Below are 11,272 nucleotides of genomic sequence, written 5' to 3'. Positions count from 1 at the left end.
CTTTGTACTTTTAGTAGTTTCTGATCAGAAGCTTCTACATTTTCTCACAAAACTCAAAGGAAAATAAAAGAAATAAGATATGCTAGAGACAGGCATGTTTTGTATACTATTGGTGTATAACTTAAAAGCACATATAAATATTTTAATAGAAAGTCCCCAACTCAGATAATATTTTTCCTGAACATTGGTCTAATAATGTGACTACATTAAGATATGTGGGGAGTGCATTAGCATTAGGTTGTATTAATTTTCATGACATAGTTTTAGAATGTATTTCTCTGTGCTTTACATAGAAATGAGCTGCATATGGAAGGTATTAAAGTCATTAGTAGTTAGTCTATCTAAATGTTGTATATACCAGGCATAACTATGTTTAGTATACTTGTATAATTGTGCATCTATGATATAAAAATTGTATATTATATATGAATAATACTCATATAGAATTGTTAAAATTAATCCTTGTCATCAGAAATTAAGTACATATTGTCACATTACGTTAACTACAAATAGCACTATTCTTTATTCCTCTTTCTCAAATCTTAGAATTATAGATAATTGTTTTGCAAGAGGGTACATGCCAATGGGTATAACAAAGCCCAAGGAAGAGGGTAAATGACAATAAATATGAAATAAGTTACTTAGCTTGTGTAAAATGTAAAAATGAAAGCTATTAAAATTTATTTAAGCTATGAGTAAGGGAAGATGAGGGATTCATGAACCTAGTGAGTCCAAACTGTGCATGCATGAAAATGTTACAGAAAAACATTACTTTAAACAAAAAGTAATTCTTCATTCATAACCTAATATTGTTAGTACTTTATCTTATATTTAATTTTTAAATTATGTTATTGTCAAAGTAATGTACAGTGGGATTACAGTTACATATGTAAGGCAGTGAGTACATTTCTTATCAAACTCCTTCATTTTTCTCCCACCTTCCCTCCTCCCCGTTACCTCCGCTCCCTCCCCATCCTCTCCCAAGTTGTAAAGTTGGTTTAAAGCATATTTTCTTGTAAGTATTGCTGTTGCATTGGTTTGCCTTTTACCCTTTGTCTCTCCATTTTGGCGTTCTCCTTCCAATAACATGTGAACAATACCCAGTGTACCAAAGTCAGTTACAGTGACACCAGGGGTAAAACCATGTGGAAGAAAGACAAAAGAAAAAGGCATAATTCCATAAAAAGGCAATACAGCCAAAGGCTATCTACAAATCCAACGCAAAACCCAACAATATCCCCAAACCAATCTATAATGAGATAGAGGTAGCAATCCAAAAATTCATAAGGGACAATAAAAGACCCTGAATAGCAAAAATAATCCTGAGCAGGAAGAACAGTGCTGCAGGGATATCAATACCATACTTCAAATTGTATTATAAAACTATAGTGATAGAAACAGCTTGGTACTGACACAAGGATAGGCCTGGGGACCAATGGAACAGATTTGAAGAACCATAAATGAACCCACAGACCTATGGCCACCTAATCTTTGATAAGGGAGCCAAAAATATAAGATGGAAGGAAGACAGCCTCTTCAAAAAACATGTTGGCAAAATTTGTTAAACACCTGTAAAAAATGAAAACTAGATCCTTATATATCACCCTGCACCAGAATCAATTCCAAATGGATCAAAGACCTCAATATAAAAGCAGATACCTTGAAAACATTGCAGGAAGGAATAAGCGGAACACTAGGGATTCTTGGCACCAGTTGAAACACAGCAAATCAGAAACACAGTAAATCAAGAAAGCTTATATTTAAATTTTTTTACAACACGATTTCTTTTCATTTCAATATTTTTAGAATAACAGCTTTCTTTCTGATAGTAATTACAACTTTTAAATCTGTAGTGCAAAACAACATTAACTGCTATGTACATCTGTCTAGGAAATGAATTGCTATAGATTGATTGGGGTGACTAAGATCATTTCTTAATGATGATTTAGTCTAAATTTCTAATATCATAACTAGAACATGCTCAAGCATAATCCAGATTAAACAGAGTCATATTGCATTAGATGCCTGGCTACGATCTTTAAGCTGGGGACTTTGAGACTGAGGAAATCAGAAGAGAAAAAGCTGTTACCAGAGAGAAAACCATAACAAGCAAAGTCAGTGGCAAGAAGAGGAGAGTCTTGGGAAAAAGCAAAGCTGAATGTGAAAGTGAGTATAGAATATGCTCTGATTAATAGGGCCTCATTCTAATGAAGAATCCCATCTCAGAGTTTACATTGAGTCAGTGCAAAAATAAAATAAATGAAAAAAAAATTCCAATACTTCAGGTCTAATACTTGCCATGGCTGGAATTCCTGGGTGAAATCAAGTGATGGTTTGCTATTTGTCAACATAAATGAATTTAGAAATTCAACATCAATATTTTAGCAGATGCATTTTATGAAACAATTACTATCTGGGAAAAATCTGTAGTTTCATAGCAAAATTGAGTTGCTTCATTTTATAACAGGCTCTAGCATTTCTGTTTTTTTTTTTAAGTCAGCAATGGTTCATGATTAATTTGGTCCTGTGGGTAAATACTAATTCTATCAGAGAAAAGAACATGTTTTAAGGCTACACAAATTATAGCTGAGTTTGCTTTTGCTATTTAAAATGTATGAAGTCTTTATTGCAATACAAATATTAAAAATATATGGAGACCAAAGTTAGTAAAAGTTGAGTTTATCACGAGGTTTATAAATATAGCCAGCTAGCTAGCTAGCTAGATAGGTATGACACTTCACAGTCTTTTGATTTTCAGCAATTATTTTTTAAATAACGATTGTTATATCATAGTTTACTTTCAACATCCCATGTGTATCTGTAGCTTCTATTATTGATGATGTTCTTGTATCACCTTCCTGTGGTTGTACCTACACTATCTCTATAATGTTATCTGAGTATATTGGAAACCATGTATACTGGTATTAGAACTAGGAAATTGAAAGGGATACCAAAATTGAGAGACACAGGGTAAACAAATGACAAACAACTACAAAAGCAATACTTGCAAAACTGTTTGGTGTAAGTGAACTGAACAACTCATGGGGGGAAAGGAAAAGGGGGAAGAGGGAGGGGGGTATGAGGGACAAGGTAACAAACAGTACAAAAAATGTATCCAATGCCTAATGTATGAAACTGTAACCTCTCTGTACATCAGTTTGATAACAAAAATTTGAAAAAAAAACATAATATCTAACCAGTATTGCAACAATGTCATTAAGTTATGCCAAGTAACTTGTTTACACATAGGGTAAACTTTACTAATGACAAAACTAGTTTTTCATTTTGTTAGTTTTGTGCTAGGTTTGAAATCCAGAGTTTTAGACCTGCTAATGACTGCTTTGTAAATTACATACAATGTGACATAGGTTATGAGGTATTTTTACATAGAATGTTTGTAACAATCAAAAGCCAATTGAATTGATGCTTTTTCATATTTATTGATGCAGGAACAGGGTGGTAGGGGCACAAATATTTCTACAATATGATAGTGCTTGTAATATAAATCTAATATCAATTTAGGCTCAGAGTTTGTCTTTTTTGCTGTTGATATTTTTTGACATTCAAAAACCACTGAAGTTTGTAACTGTCACCCTTCTGTTCTGCACCTTGACAAAATTGTTCTTAAATGGATGAAAATTTGCAAGTATAAACCTCAGATCAAAATGCAAATTACTATGATTAAATAACTCTGCATCACTCTTGAAAGTAGAACCTCTAACAAAATATTTCATTGTTCACTAAATACTCAATTTTTGGAAACTAGTAAAACAAAACTTCATCTTGGCTTATCAACTATGAGTAGTTAGTTACTCATAACACTTTGAATATATAAATAAATATGAGCAAAATAAGAGGGCTAGATATTTCTAATTTATTCAGTTGTCAACAAATCATTAAGGTACAAGTTCTAAGTCTTAATAGGATAATGAAGATACTTCCTTTTTTTCTATAAATTACACATCTTTGAAAAGCAGTTTCACTCTGGCTAAGACATTTTAATTCTTTTAGCATTTTTTTTTCTCCTTGAGCACAATAGTTACTTTGACATTTTTCCTAAAAGCAAGTAAATACATTATTTCTCCTAATATCCAGGAAATGTCTCAGCATGATGTAAAAGATCGTGTTTAAGAACTTGCATAGAAATTTTTTACATACCAGGCAGCTGCAGCAATCACAGGTCTGTGCAGAAAAATGAAACGTTCACAACTTAACTATGTAGGCAAGGCCTTCACCCATCCTTGATCTCGGTTCTAAACTATTGATTTCATTAAGGATGCAATGTACCCAGAGTCATTAAGGAAACACATTTTTCCCTTTAAAATCAAATACAGGAATAGGCAAAAAAAATTCTCTTTCATCTATAAATTATAAAGCCAAGTTCAAGAAATTCATACTGCTTGAAAAGGACTATTTGATTTTTCGTGTAAAGAAGTTGAATGAAAAATATAATCCTCACTTGCTTGAATGATAAGAATTTTAATATTCTTCATGGAAATCTAAGAATCTGCATGCAAATGTTTTTATTTGGAAACAAATGTAAGGTGAGAAAATCATATGAGCACTCAATAGCAAAATTATTCTCATAATGTTCATCAATTACATATTTTTCAGGAAAAATGATTTTGAGTGCTCTTACACTCACCTAAATAGACACATAATTTCCTTCATCTGCTTTTGATTCATTGTATATTTTCAACATTAAGAGAGAACCTGAAAAAAAAGAATGAACCTGAAAAAACATTAAGAGAAATCCCATGCTAAATTTCTGTTGTTCCCTTTAAAACTGAGAAATAGAAAAAAATCCATATGAATTGCTTACCTTTAAGTTTAAACAACAATAGTGACAAGAATGACCAGATTTACTACGATTGTGACAATATTCCTATAGCACACTATTTGCCTTTGTCTCTTCACAGACATTCACATTACTTAGTCAACCTTCTTCTCTGTAACATTATGAAAAGGAATCTAATAAAGGTATAGTCTCACAATCTCTAAACACACAGTAGCCATGTAAAAACACATATTTAGACAAGAAAAAACAAAAATGTGTTCCATCAAGGCATTTTTAAATAATTCTGTTGAATAGATCAGGAGAATGCATGTGTTTTTGAGAAGAAAGAATGACATTTATTTGTTGAGATCTTATATACAACCCAGGAATATGATATCCAGACTTTGTAAAGTATGAAGTCATTCAGATAAAGATAGTAGAGCAGGAAAATAAAAAGAGTAGCATTTTTTTATGATACCATTGTGGCTTGTGCAGAATATTGCCAAGCTTTTTATTGCTTTAAGACCAGAAACCCATTAAAACTTCAGATTTTTTAACCCATAAGACATTTTAATTATTATATACAATTTTCTGCTTATTTTGGAAAGATGATTATCATTTAATGGTATGTTTACCACTAAACATAATGGTTTTGGCAAATTGAAACCTAGTTTGTTACTTCAGTTCAATCTTGAAATAATTCTAAACAGAGTCTATTCTTTCTTGCCAGTTTTCTACATTTTATAATTTAATACATGACCTCTCCAATAAGGTGACAGCTCTTTTGTTATATACGAACTACTAAGCCATGTCAATTTTCTACTTAATTTTTTCTACATTTTTTACTAGTCTGATATCATATTGTATCCATTCATAATCCTCTCAGTTTCTCCCAAAATCTGTTAGGTATTGAGGAGTGATGACACCTTAAATATAGACTCATGTACATGTAGTTGTTATTGATCATAATATCAATATCTTTCTATAATGATTGAAAAACACTTAGAAAAATAATTTTTAACAATACAGGCCATTTATCCATCATAGGGTCTAGACTTGCAGGACAGGTCAGAAAATATATATTTAGGGTCATAATCTCTTAGTTATAGTGTATTCATGTATCAAGGTGTCCAAATTCATTTTATTATCACATTTAAAATTCATTATAAATAACCATTTATATGCTTTACTTTAAATGTTACTTTAAATCACATTCTGGGTGCCAGTGCTTCATTCCTGAAATCCTGGCTCCTCAACAGGTTATGGTCCAAGGATTTTAGTTCAAAGCCAGCCTAATCAGACAAATCCATCAGTCTGTAAGTGGAGCTAAGTGGCAGAGCATTATCCTCAAGGGAAAAAGTCATAGGTCAGTCATTGCCTAGGCCTTGAGTTCCACACTTAGTATTGGTACAAAATACAAAAGCATAAAACAAACAACAACAACAAAAATATGTTTTTAATCTCATGGGGTAAACACAAAGTGTATTGGCTCTTTCAGTAAAATTACCTCAATTTTATAAGATTACAAATTCAATTTTATATATTTAGATATTTGGAGTTATGTAAATATGACAACTATATGTACATATTTATACTAATTTGATTATTGGTGGATAATTGACCTCTTGGATCTTCAGGGTGTCAGGGGAATAACAAGATTGTAAGTGAAATCATTAATGTAGATATTATTTATTATATGCATATATTATCTGTCTACCCCTAAAATTAAAAATCCAAGTAAATAATCCACATTACACAGTTCACAACGTTCAATTTCTATACAGTGACCTCTTTTAGTAAAACACCAATAGTATTTCTAGCAGAAATTCTATAATAAAAAGATATTTATGAGAAAAAATATCAGCATTATTATAGTCTACCTCTCCCTTTAGTTCTTGAATATTATTAAGGAAGAAAATTAGTCTGGTAAGTTTTTTCCATCGTTTTTTGAATTTATATGAACTGAAATTTTCTTTACTGACTAGATAGCAATGTTAATTTGACCACAAAAGCATAGTTTGTGCAGGCTAAAGGAAAATCCAGGTATAAAAACACCTATTTCTGAAGTGCTACCTATTCCTGGCTCTCATTTCTTGTAATTTAAAGAACTAGCCTGCAGACTTTCTTATTATCGCTGTCACATCTACCATTATACCTCTGCACCTATGAAATGTCTGCAGTAATGCCTTTCAGACTCCAATTGCATCTGGTAAAGGATGATACACAATATGTGCATACACCTCCAGAATTCAGGACACAGCCATTTCTGTATTTTTCCATACAACACTTTGAAATGATTAATCAACAACAAGTTTATAGAACATATTTACAATTTACTTTTCAAAGGAAAGTGCTTATGATTATAAAGCTCTACATTCCGCAATAGTAGAAAGGAATAAATAAATTAGAATTAAAAACTTTCTAACACCAAATCTGAGTATTCCAATTTTCAACTCAACATCAACTTTACTACTTGAAATGCAAGCATGAATAAGTTTTACATAAAATCAACTTTATTACCTTGATACTTTACAACTTTGAGTAGATATCGACATAAAAATACCATTAATTCAAAAGATTGCTTACTTTTAAAAATAAACCCCATCTTTGAATGACTTGAAGTTTTATTTTGCTTTAATAGTGGAAACATGGATGGATGATGATTTTTCTTATGGGTTGTTAGCACACATTAAAATGATTTTATTAACAAAATACAATTATTTGTAACCATATTCTTACAAACTCACTACTGATAACTCTAAATATCTCACAAGTAATGCTAATATTTTGTAAAAAGTAACACATTTTATTTTATTTAAGTATGTATACTTATTGTAATATTGATGTGGTAGAGGTGTGCTAGGATCTGCTTGCCTTCAAAATTCAGCTCTATCACTTAAAATCTGAAAGATTTAGTTAGCTCTCCAAACCTGACTAGAGCCTTGGAAAAATAGGAGCTATAGCATTCATTGTTGAGAATTAGTGAGTATATCCAGGTATGACTTCTCTCTAAATGTAGTTGATATATACTTATTGGATAATATTATTTTCAGTTTTCTTCAACAACTTCAAGTTAGAATTTTTAATTTCTTTCATTGAAGAGACTTAAATATTAATGCTATCTTCTTAACTAGATGCTATCTGCATCTGACAATAAATAAAGTTTTGTTCACCTGTCTAATTTGGAAAACGAAAAAACAAAACCTGTCCCTTCTTCTTGGATACTCAAGTAGGGTTGCCAGGTTACAGCCTAAGTTAAATAAGGCTATTCTCAAATTAGATTCTTCGATAAAATGCCTCTAATGAAATTTGAATTTCAAATAAGTAATGAAAAACGCTTAGTATTAGTGTCTTCAAATTAGTGCAAAGTTTATACTCATTACAGAGCATACTATTATTTGGTACTTACCTGAAATTCATGTTTGAATGAAAATTCTGTATAATGTTTGAGGAATAAGCCAAGCCTACTCACATTACAATTAGTACCTATGAAAGTATGAATAAGAAAATATGTTTAACTTGCTTTATTCTATTTTTATTAAATATATTTGACTAAGGAACACATTTTGATGATAACATATGTTATCATGCTGATGGACACAAATCTGCAAGATTAGTAAATGTATTTTCAGTTTATTTGCTAGCTAAATTGTACCAACACTTTTTTGAAACAACTAAGCATTGTAATTTTCACAGTTACTCTGACAACACAAATTTCCTCTATCATACACACTAACATGATTTATCTATTTTTAGTTTAGAAATATTACACTTGCATATATTATCAAGTTCATTATTTTCATGTCACTTGCTGCTAAATTATTGACTTTAACAACCCATTAGCTGTGTGATTGTTATTGGCTTATTCATAAACAAATAATTATATTTCTTAACTGTAGTCATTATATAAATTTGGAAATTAGTAAATTTTCAATGAAGTTAATTCAACTGTAATTAGAAATATAATGTACATGTTTATAAAAGGACAGTAACACTTAAAACACAATGTTTATTTTGGAAGCATGTTGACTATATTAAAAACTCAGCACTAGAATCACTGCAAGCATCCCTAATTTAGTAGTTCAACAGAAAAATATGTGACCAACAATCAAGTCAACAGTCTTTGAAATTAATAGAATATCTACAGAACAAAGACATGGATGGAAAAGGTGATTCAGAATGCAGATGACTATTACAGAAATATAACCCAGTTTTAGTAAAAGTAATATAAAAATGGATACAACTGTACTTTTTTAATTTTTATGCTATTGGAAAAACATTGTTTGTGAAATATACGAGTTGGCTAAATAAAAGTTGCCTTCCCCCTGACTATGAATGCAACAGATTTTTGTTCAAATAATTTTATCAAAATGTATGTCTGTTCAAAAGGCACTGCTTAAAAGTCACCAATCTCATCCTATCTCTGTAATAATTTTGATGGTGTTTAATGGACTGTCTATGCAATGATTACATGATGCTAAAAAACAATTGAAATTGCACTATTTGACGAGATCAAATGTTTCATGTTTACTCTCCACACATGGATGCTCAAATAACTTAAAGCCATTCCACCACAGTTTATGTAGTGTGAAACATTTTTAAAGTTCATAGTTTCCCTAGAAAAATGCTTAAATCCTATTGTAAAGATAAATTCTTGATCCCTCTTGCATGCAATAAACTCCAGCTTCTCCAGAAATTGAGAGCCATGGGCATGCTGAAATAAAAATTGCATAACTATAAGAATAAGCAATTTTCTGATCTTACACTTTGTTATAATTGCTGAGAATGCCCGGAGCTCTTTAAAAATGGTAGCATATTTAGGTTCTTTGCTTTTTAACATAAATACTTCTAAGAGTTTCTTAGCTATATATAATTAATCTCAGTAAAATAAATAAAAAAATCTAAGTTTCTATATTTCTTTTAACCTTATACATATAGACGCAAGGAGCAGACATCTTATCATGTTTTGACAAGCATTTTCATGTTATGTAATTTCTTAATTTAAAAATGAAAACAATTTTTTACCATAATTTTTCTTTCTTTTATATTAACAAGTCTTTGATCTCAGAAAGCTGTTTTGAATTTCATTGACTAACTTCCAAAACTTACAATGTTGACAAGCTTTGCATACAATAAGGAATGTGTTATGGTTTAACAACAAAAAAAAAAAAACCAGAAAAAACAACAACATATTCGAGTCAAACAAAATAACTCTATGAATTATTAACATTAGCATATTTCTACCGTCCCTCCACGGCGCCGCTTGAGCGCCCGGCCCGACCCCGGTCATGGGGTGCTGCTACAGCAGTGAAAACGAGGATTCGGACCAGGACCGAGAGGAGAGGAAGCTGCTGCTGGACCCTGGTAGACCCCCACCAAAGCCCTCAATGGAGCTGAGCCTAACTACCACAGCCTGCCTTCTCGCACAGATGAGCAGGCCCTGCTTTCCTCCATCCTCGCCAAGTCGCCCGCAACATCATCGATGTGTCTGCTGCAGACTCGCAGGGCATGGAACAGCATGAGTACATGGATCGAGCAAGGCAGGACAGCAGCCTAACACATTGGAAGAAGCTGCCACCACTACCATCTCTCACCAGCCAGCCCCACCAAGTGCTGGCCAGCGAGCCCATCCCCTTCTCTGACTTGCAGCAGGTCTCCAGGATAGCTGCTTATGCCTACAGTAGTGCACTTTCTCAGATCCATGTGGATGCAAAAGAGGAGCTGGTTGTACAGTTTGGGATCCCATGAAGAGAGAGTCCTTGGACAGCTCTTCTCCTCTCTTCATCCCATCTCCACCCTACCTCTCCTGGCCCCCAGCCTCACTGCGGCTTATACAGTACCCTAACCTGCTACAAATCATGGACAAGAATGAGGAGGAGGAGGAGAGTGAGGCTAGAAGCCTGAGCAAGTGAGGTGGAGCAAGGGAGGGTAGAACTGTGTGGGATTGGCCTTCAAAGCCCTGACCAAGGTAGGGTGGAAGCCAAGAAGACAAGGCCTGGTAGGTCTTCAGTCATTGGGAAGGTAGAGATACCACTGTGGGGGTGAATACCAGAGGACCTAGTGGGTCCTCTCACCCTTTCTCTTGGCCTCAGACTCATTCCTGTTCTCATCCCTAACTTGGTGCTCAGAGGCACCTCACTAGGGTTTGTGACCAGGGTCTAGATAAGCTTGAATTTGAATAAGTTAAGTTTGTATTTCTAGTACCCTGGGTTTTACATGTTTGGTCTTTTTGGTTTTTGTTGGTCACCCTCGATAAAGGAATTATTTCATTTAAAAAAAAAAACACATAAGCATATTTCTCATCTAATATTTCAAGAACATATCATCTAGTATTTTATTTTCTTGCATATACATAGAGATAGGCAGATAGATAGACAGACAGACAGATAGATAGAAAGATAGATAGATACATAGATAGAAATTACAGTTTGTAAACTGTCAAAGCAAGCCCAGGTTTTAAACCTGAGAACCTTTCTCATTTACACTATTCATCAT

The 11,272-nt window shown here is 32.7% G+C and overlaps 1 pseudogene across 1 annotated transcript; it reads left to right on the top strand.

Moving 5' to 3' along the window:
- Positions 1–10,027: 10,027 nt before the first annotated feature.
- On the top strand, positions 10,028–11,045 carry LOC125347862 (annotated as a pseudogene). Its single transcript, XR_007210277.1, has one exon. The product of XR_007210277.1 is annotated as a ragulator complex protein LAMTOR1-like (transcript).
- Positions 11,046–11,272: the final 227 nt, after the last annotated feature.

The sequence above is a fragment of the Perognathus longimembris genome, chromosome 3, assembly GCF_023159225.1.
Source record: "Perognathus longimembris pacificus isolate PPM17 chromosome 3, ASM2315922v1, whole genome shotgun sequence".
NCBI lineage: Eukaryota > Metazoa > Chordata > Mammalia > Rodentia > Heteromyidae > Perognathus > Perognathus longimembris.
The sequence above is the reverse complement of the archived record's forward strand: the minus strand, read 5'-3'. Positions and strand labels throughout refer to the sequence as shown.